Source organism: Paracoccidioides brasiliensis (assembly GCF_000150735.1).
Source record: "Paracoccidioides brasiliensis Pb18 unplaced genomic scaffold supercont2.9, whole genome shotgun sequence".
Taxonomy (NCBI): Eukaryota; Fungi; Ascomycota; class Eurotiomycetes; order Onygenales; family Ajellomycetaceae; genus Paracoccidioides; species Paracoccidioides brasiliensis.
The window spans coordinates 112,675-120,652 of NW_011371366.1; positions in this window are offsets into that span (position 1 = coordinate 112,675).

Below are 7,978 nucleotides of genomic sequence, written 5' to 3' on the forward strand. Positions count from 1 at the left end.
TAATGAAAATATACATATTGATTTTATATTTATTTTGAAAGATTAAGCTATATACTACTTATATGAAGAAAAAATTTTTAATATAGATAAAATTAGTCAATTTTTAGCAATTTTTCTATAAAAAATTGCATTTTTTTTACTAGTTTTTTTTTAATAACTAGTATTTTTTTTTTTATCTTTTTGTATCTTAAAAAGTGTTTATTAAAATTTTATTAGTTTATTATATATTTTAAAAAAATCTAATCTAATTACTGAACTAGTAGTAAATCAGAAAAATTTTATCAGAGCTTATTAAATCAAACATATAAAAACTATAGATAAAAGTTGAAACATAGAAGAAACCGCTCTCTATATTTGAAACAAAGAAAAAATTTTTTATAAAAATCTATTATAAACTTTCTGAATAAATAATTAAAAAATTTAAAAAAAATTAAATTAATAAATAATTTTATAATATTTATGTTAAAAAATCAATTAAATAAAAAGAAAAATTAGAAGATTATTAATATTTTAATTTTACTATCAAAGCAAATTCATAAGATTATCAAGTTTACAGTGAATATAATCAGCTTAATTAGATATATTTTACTTTAGTTTCAAACTAGTTAATTTAAACAGAAAATTTTTATTCAGATTCAATTAGAAGTAGTATAGAATATAGTTAAGAAGTTTAATTTTGTATAAGTAACTACTATTTCTATTTCTACTTCTGCTTAATCAATGTTTTTGAAAGTTTCAAAATCTAAGAAAAAAAACTTTAAAATTAAAAAAAAGAAAAACTTTAAATAAAAAAAGTTAACTCAGTTAAGAAAATAATATCTTATATTAAAACTCTCAAATAGAGAAGAAATAAATTAATTTCAAAGCTTAAAAATAATTTTTAATTTAAGAAATAAGTTAAATTAATATCTCTTAATAATAATAAATAAAAAAATAATTTCTATAATTAATACTTTTTTATTAGAAATGCTGTAGTAATTATTATATTGTCTGAATTATTAGCTAACTTTCTTATTAAAAATGAGAAAAAATAAAGATTTCTACTTGAATAAAAACTAAAAGTAGAGATTAAATAAGATAAAGATAAAAAATAAGAAAAATTAATTATTTATAATATTTTCAATAAAATTTCTACTTATAAAGAAAATATTATAATATTAAAGAAAGAAATAAAAAATTATAATTCTTTAATTCAACTTAAAAATAATTTTATTTGACTATGTAAATCTAATATCAGATAAAAAAAATAAAATTATTATTAATTATAATTAATTTTTTAGAATAGATAAAAATTTCATTATTTTTCATAGTTGATCAAATATTAAAAACTTTTAAATATATTAAATTTAAATCTATAGTTAAGACTAATATTTAATAAAAAAAAATATTAAAAATAAGAATATTTTATAAAAGATTATATATACTCTATAGTATATGAGATTTATAAAAAAAATTATAATATAATAAATTACACTTATATCATATATAAAGTGAAGAGTAAATCATGTTCTTATATTATAATTAAATATAAAAATTGCAAGAAAAATTATATATCAACAGCTTTAATTTACTTTTTCTATTTAAAGGATAAAAAAATAAAGTATTAAAAAAGAACTGAGGAAATAAAATATTTTCTAATAAAAATAAAGTAAATTTTCAGTTAGAAAATAGAATTAAAAAAAGAAATTCTCAAGTAAAAAAATCATTAGAAAGTCTTCAGTAAAAATTAAATAGATTATCAATTTAATTACTTTTATAAAAATAACTAGTTTTAGATATTAAAAATTTATTTCTATAGAAGCTGTTATAATTATTAATAATAGTAAATCTTAATACTAAAAAAATAATATTTATTAATATATTTATTTAAATGTTTACTATGATAAAAAAATAAAAAAAAGTAAAAATTTTCTTTTAAAATTATATTTTTATAGAATAATATAGAAAGAAGTAATATTTCTATTTACTTTTATTTAAATATAGCTTTTATTTAGAAAATTAACTTCATTTTAGTATAAGAAGAAAATTTAAATATTGAATATCAATTTTATATTTTATATTTTAATTATTATTGTTTTTAATCAGAAAAAAATAAATTTAAATCTAAAGTAATTATATATTTTAAAATTAGTTCAAGATTTCAATTCAATTTAAGATATAATATAATTTTAGATTCTAATATTCTAGTTGATAATATTAGAAATAATTTTAATTTAATTAAATTTATTTAGCTAGTTAATATCTATAATTAAAATTTTTTACAAGAGAATAATAATAGCTAAAAAGTAAATAGAGTTTTTTTAATTTATCAATAAATAAAAAATTAATTATAAGTAGAGATTTCAATACTTATCACTTAATAGTAAAATGATAACTTTACTTAATCTATAAGAGCAAACAAATTAACAGTAATATCTTTATCAAAATTTAGTCAATTTTTAAAATTTTAATTTAAAAATGCTTTTATTTTAATACTTTTATTGAAATTAATTAGTTTCTCAATTTTTATACTATTCAGATAAGATTTATAGAGTTGATTGTTGAAAATATACTTTTCTTTATAAAATGAATATTTAATAATAATTTCCATCATCAATTAACAACATTTGATCTAAAGAGTGTGAAAATTGAATGATTAAGAGATTGATTAGATCAAAACAATCTACATAGTTTTCAAAAACATTCATCACATCATTATTGAGGAAAGGTACATCTGGGGTCTTTGGAAACTCTGTCAATTTTGATTTTCTTATCATCACATCAAGTACTCTACTCACACTACTTTAATTAAAGTTTGTCTAGATACAGCAGAAAAGATATTTGTGAAAAGTAAAAAGCACATGACCTAAGAACTCTGCATTTAATCTCTGTAGACTATGAGCTAAAGATTAGAACTAGCTAGATATAGCTGAGAATAAGAGCAAGTTAGAACTAAGTACATACTTATAAGACATCTCATAGAGTTGAGCTTTAACTAATTCTTTAACAAACTGAATAGAGCTCAGTTAAGACTCAGTTGAAATCAACTAAAGCTTTAACTTAATCTGATTAAGCTTTAGAGAAGGTATTTTAGTGAGATTTGCAGATTTCTCTTAGAATATTAGTTTTTTTGATTTTCTCTTTAAAAAGTTAGAAAAATCTTATCTAAATTTAACTTTTTCTTTGATAAAAATAAATTTATATATTAAATCTACATCTATTTTAAGAAATTAAGCTACATACTAATTATATAGAGAAAATTTCTTTAATATAGATAGAATTAATCAGTTTTTAATAATTTTTCTATAAAAAATTGAAATTTTTTTACTAGTTGTTAGGCTCAGCGTCCGACCGAGCCCGACCGAAGGCCGGTGCCCGGTTAGACTCGACGTCGGATTAAGCTCAGCGCCCGATTAGGCCTAATCCACATCACGTGATCACATGACCATGTGGGTGGTTATATTCCATGTGGACCTTCTTTCATCTCATCAAGCTTAGTATTTTGTTATATAGTAGTTAGCAATGCAGAGAGTCTTTCTTCTTATGCAGCTTGCATTCACTCTCTAACATAATACTAAGCTTTCCTTCTACCTTCTCATTCAGATTTCAGTGAAAAATTTGAGTGTCTCAGTTGAATTAGAATCTGCTAGTTCAGAGTCTGACAATGCATTAGATCAATTGCTAAGACAATAGCACTGTCAAAGACAACAGCTCAATCCAACATCAGATGATCATCACAGACTCTCAACCCTCTGAAAGAGGCTGAAAGAACTGATGATATCTTCTAACAAAATCAACTAATCAATCATGCATCTCAATTAAGAAATTCAGAGAGATAATTCATTCAGACAGTAACTATATTTATAATAAGTTGACAGTGATCTTTGATAACATCTTTGACAATGAAAAAACATTGAGAGATACAATCATATGTCTGAGAATGAAATGAAATATTGCTATTAATCAGACTGCTGTCAAGAAAAGTCAGATTGATAAGCTAATTGCTGAACATGATTAACTTAGTTACACTTTAATTCACATGATAGTCAGCAATCAAGCAGCAAGTGAAGATGTCATCTTCTCTTAGACTATCAGAAGATTTGTCAAAATTGATGATTTGAAATATTTCACTGATAGCAAGAAGCTAAAATTTGAACACTGACTCTTTCAGATGAAGAACAAGCTTCAGAAGAATGCTGATCATTACTCTACTAAACACATGAAAATAGTGTATATTGAAAAGCAGACTGATGAAAATGCAGTATGTCACATTGCACTCTGTATGAAAGAAAATCACTCTGAGCAATATCAAATCACAGAAGAGATGTTTGAGCATCTCAAGTCAATATATGAGAATGCTAACAAACTGCAAAAAGTCAAAAGTAATTATCACAAGCTGATTATGCACAATGAGAATAATTATCATGAATTTGTCATAAAATTTTTACATCTGGCAGAGGAGGTCAAGATTATCAGAAAGAATTATAAGATAGACTTCAATGATAAGCTGTTTTTTTGATTTTTAGAAGATGATAGCAGTAGTCAATGTGATCATTGATACATATACTGAGTTTCAGAAAATCTGTATACAGAGAGCTCACATTCTTCAGACAATCAATATCACTTAGAAATCAAAGAGTTTGCAGAAAAATGAGTTTAATATCTTCAAGCAGAACACTCTGTAGAATGTCAACAGTTAAACATCTTTCAGCATATTTATAATAAAATCCTCTACTGTGAAGGCCTAGAGCTCTCATTCAGATATTCAGTGCTACTACTGCAAAAAAAAAAATCACATTGTCAGAAACTACTCTGCAAAGCAAAAGTCTCAGTAAATAATTATTAAGCTCATAAAAAATAATACCTCTGAGTCTTCAGCAGATTCAGAAAAAAAATAAGTCTGAAAGAGGACTTCATCTTCAATAGTTCAATAGTCTGTGAGAGATTTGAGATGAAGAACTTGATTGAGTGGAAAAGCTTTAATATATCAATCAAATTAGTTTACAACAAAATTATTACTTCTACAAATTCTCTTGCTGATACTGAAGAAAATGATGTGAATTTTATTGATATTCAATATATCATAGAATTGACAAGATTCTTTAATAGAAAGTTTCAAGAACTCTTACTTAAATATCATATGAAGGAATACAATGGCACTTCTGATGGGGTGATAGATCACACATTGACTTTAAACCTCTGAGTGAATGACTGGAGATTTCAGAATGTCTCTCTGCTGATAACAGACCTAGACTAGCACTCTGTCATCCTGGAACAGAAGTGATTGACAGTACAGAATATATGATTTAATGTTAAAAATTAATATCTGATTTGACTGAGTGAACAGTATATCTCTGAACAGATAATGGAGCTGATGTTGAAGATAGTACTTTGCTCAATATTGAACTGCTCAGACTCTAAGTCTGAGCATTAGACAGATATGAAACAAAGAGAGATCAAGCAAAATAAGAAGATTAGATAGAAGCATCAGACTCAGTTCTGCAGATTGAAAGAGATTAGCTCAGTTATAATATCTAAGACAAAACAGAAGTTGACCTGAGAGAAACCAGCTTTACAGATGATGAATATGAACTTCATTGAGATTATTTTCTTTCATAATTATATGAAGAACAACAAGTTAACAGTCTTCATAACCAGTCTATATGAAATTGATAAACAGCTTGAGAAGAAGCAGAGTTTAGTGAGAGCTAAGAATGAGTCTGATGAGAAGCTGATCAACAACTTATCAGAATGATTGAAAAATTAAAAAAACTGTTTCTTAAAGAAAGCATTAGATGAATTGCCCTCTCTACAAAAGAATGTTGATTTTAAAATAGAGCTTCAGTCTGATGTTGACCTCACTCAGAGTGTTGAACATGCATCTCTATATAAGATAAATCAAGAGAAACTAAAGACAGTGAAGATCTATCTTAGAGTCAATCTAGCAAAGAGTTTTATCATTTCAAGTTCAGCTCTCTATGCCTTCTCAATTCTGATTGTCTGTAGTAGGAAAAAGCTATGATTTTATGTTGACTTTTGCAAGTTGAATGCTATAATCAAATAAGATCAGTATCTCTTGTCTTTAATAGATGAGCTGATAGACTGACTCAATGAGATGAAATACTTTATAAAACTGAACATTCAGCAAAGATTTCATTGCATTTGAATGAACTTTGAGTCTGAAAAATTAACTATTTTTAGAATCTGCTATAAAATCTATAAATATTAAGTAATTCTCTTTGATTTTACAAACATCTCTGCCTGCTTTCAACAGTTTGTTAACAGTATCTTCTTTGACTATCTGAACAAGTTTATAATAGTATTCATAAATGATCTTCTAATCTATAGCAAGAATCTGGAGGAGCACAAGCAGCAGATAAGCTCAGTGCTAGACTGACTAAAGATAACTGATTTGCAAGCCAGCATTTAGAAATGTGAATTCACAGTCCAGAGGACAAAATATCTAAAGTTCATCATTAGTACAGAAGGGATTGAGACAGACTCAGAGAAGACAGCTGTTATTGTGAAATGATAGATTCTCATCACAGTCAAAGAAGTTCAGTCATTTCTAGAATTTTGCAATTTCTACTAATGATTCATAAGAAATTATAGCTGTATCACAAAATCACTGTATCAGTTGATGAAAAAGATTACTTCATTTGTGTGAACATCAAAATGTAAATCAGTCTTTGAAAAACTAAAGAGATAGCTGATAAAGACTTCAACACTGTATTACTATGACTCTGAGTAAGAGACTTGTATTGAGACTGACATCTCTAACAGAGTAGTAACTGGAGTACTAAGTCAAAGATTTGAAAATAACCTTTGACACTTAGTAGTCTTCTATTCAAAGACAATGAATAGTGCAGAGCTTAATTATAAAATTATGATAAGAAAATGCTAGCAGTAAGTCTTATAAGAATGATGGGTAGATTTTGAAGAACTACAATGAGAGAAATGATTCAAGATTCTCATTGATCATCATGTACTGAAATACTTCATGATTATCAAGAAGCTGAATGCATGTCAAGTCTGCTGAGCAGAGTTTCTCTCTCATTTCTACTTTGAAATCAAGTATCAATCAGATAAGATCAATCTACTAGTAGATTCACTAAGCAGATCTGAGCAGATTAGAAGGCAACAAAATAGCTGTATGCAGATTCTTTTAGAATCAGAGACTTTTGACCTTCAGATCACTCTCTGTATACATATTACTAGCATCAACTTCTTAGAGAAAGAGAGTATTGCTGAATGCATAGTGTCTTTAAATAAAATAGTCATCTCAATTGAGCCTCTGTAGCAGCAGACAGATGATGAGAATAGTCTCTATACAATGAAGAACAATGTGTTATGATACAATAAAAGACTAGTAATGTCTGTTCAGAAAAAGAAAACTCTAATAGTCAAGCTACTGCATAAAATTCATGATCAAGCTTCAACAGCATACTCTGAAGAATGAAAGACTCTGACTCTGATGCAATCATATTATTGATAAGTCATTTAATGAACAGACATTCTACACTACATTCAGAACTCTCATATATGTCAAATTAGTAAAATTTTAAAAGATAAAACTTCTGATTTGCTAAAATTATTATCAATATCAGAACAGATATGGCAGCATTATAAGAGGTTGAACCCTTAGATTCGCTCTGGCTGGCTGACTCAGCCTAGCCATCATTTGCATGTGCGCATGTGATCATGCTATGTGAGCTTGCTTAAGTTTGAGTTCTCATCTCATTCTTTTCTTCCCTTTCTCAAGCAATTCATCCTTGTTATATAGAAGGACTAGCCTCTAGTTCTTAGAGCTTAATTCTTTACATTATAAATTGCTTCACTTCTTTCATTGATAGGCCACTGAGAGTCTTAATTCTGTATTACAAAGCTCAGCAAACATGCTGACATATGATAGACTATTGAGAGTCTTAAATTCTACATCATGAAGTTCAGTGATAGCACTGGTATATGAATAGACTAGGTTAGCAATCATGCTAACAAA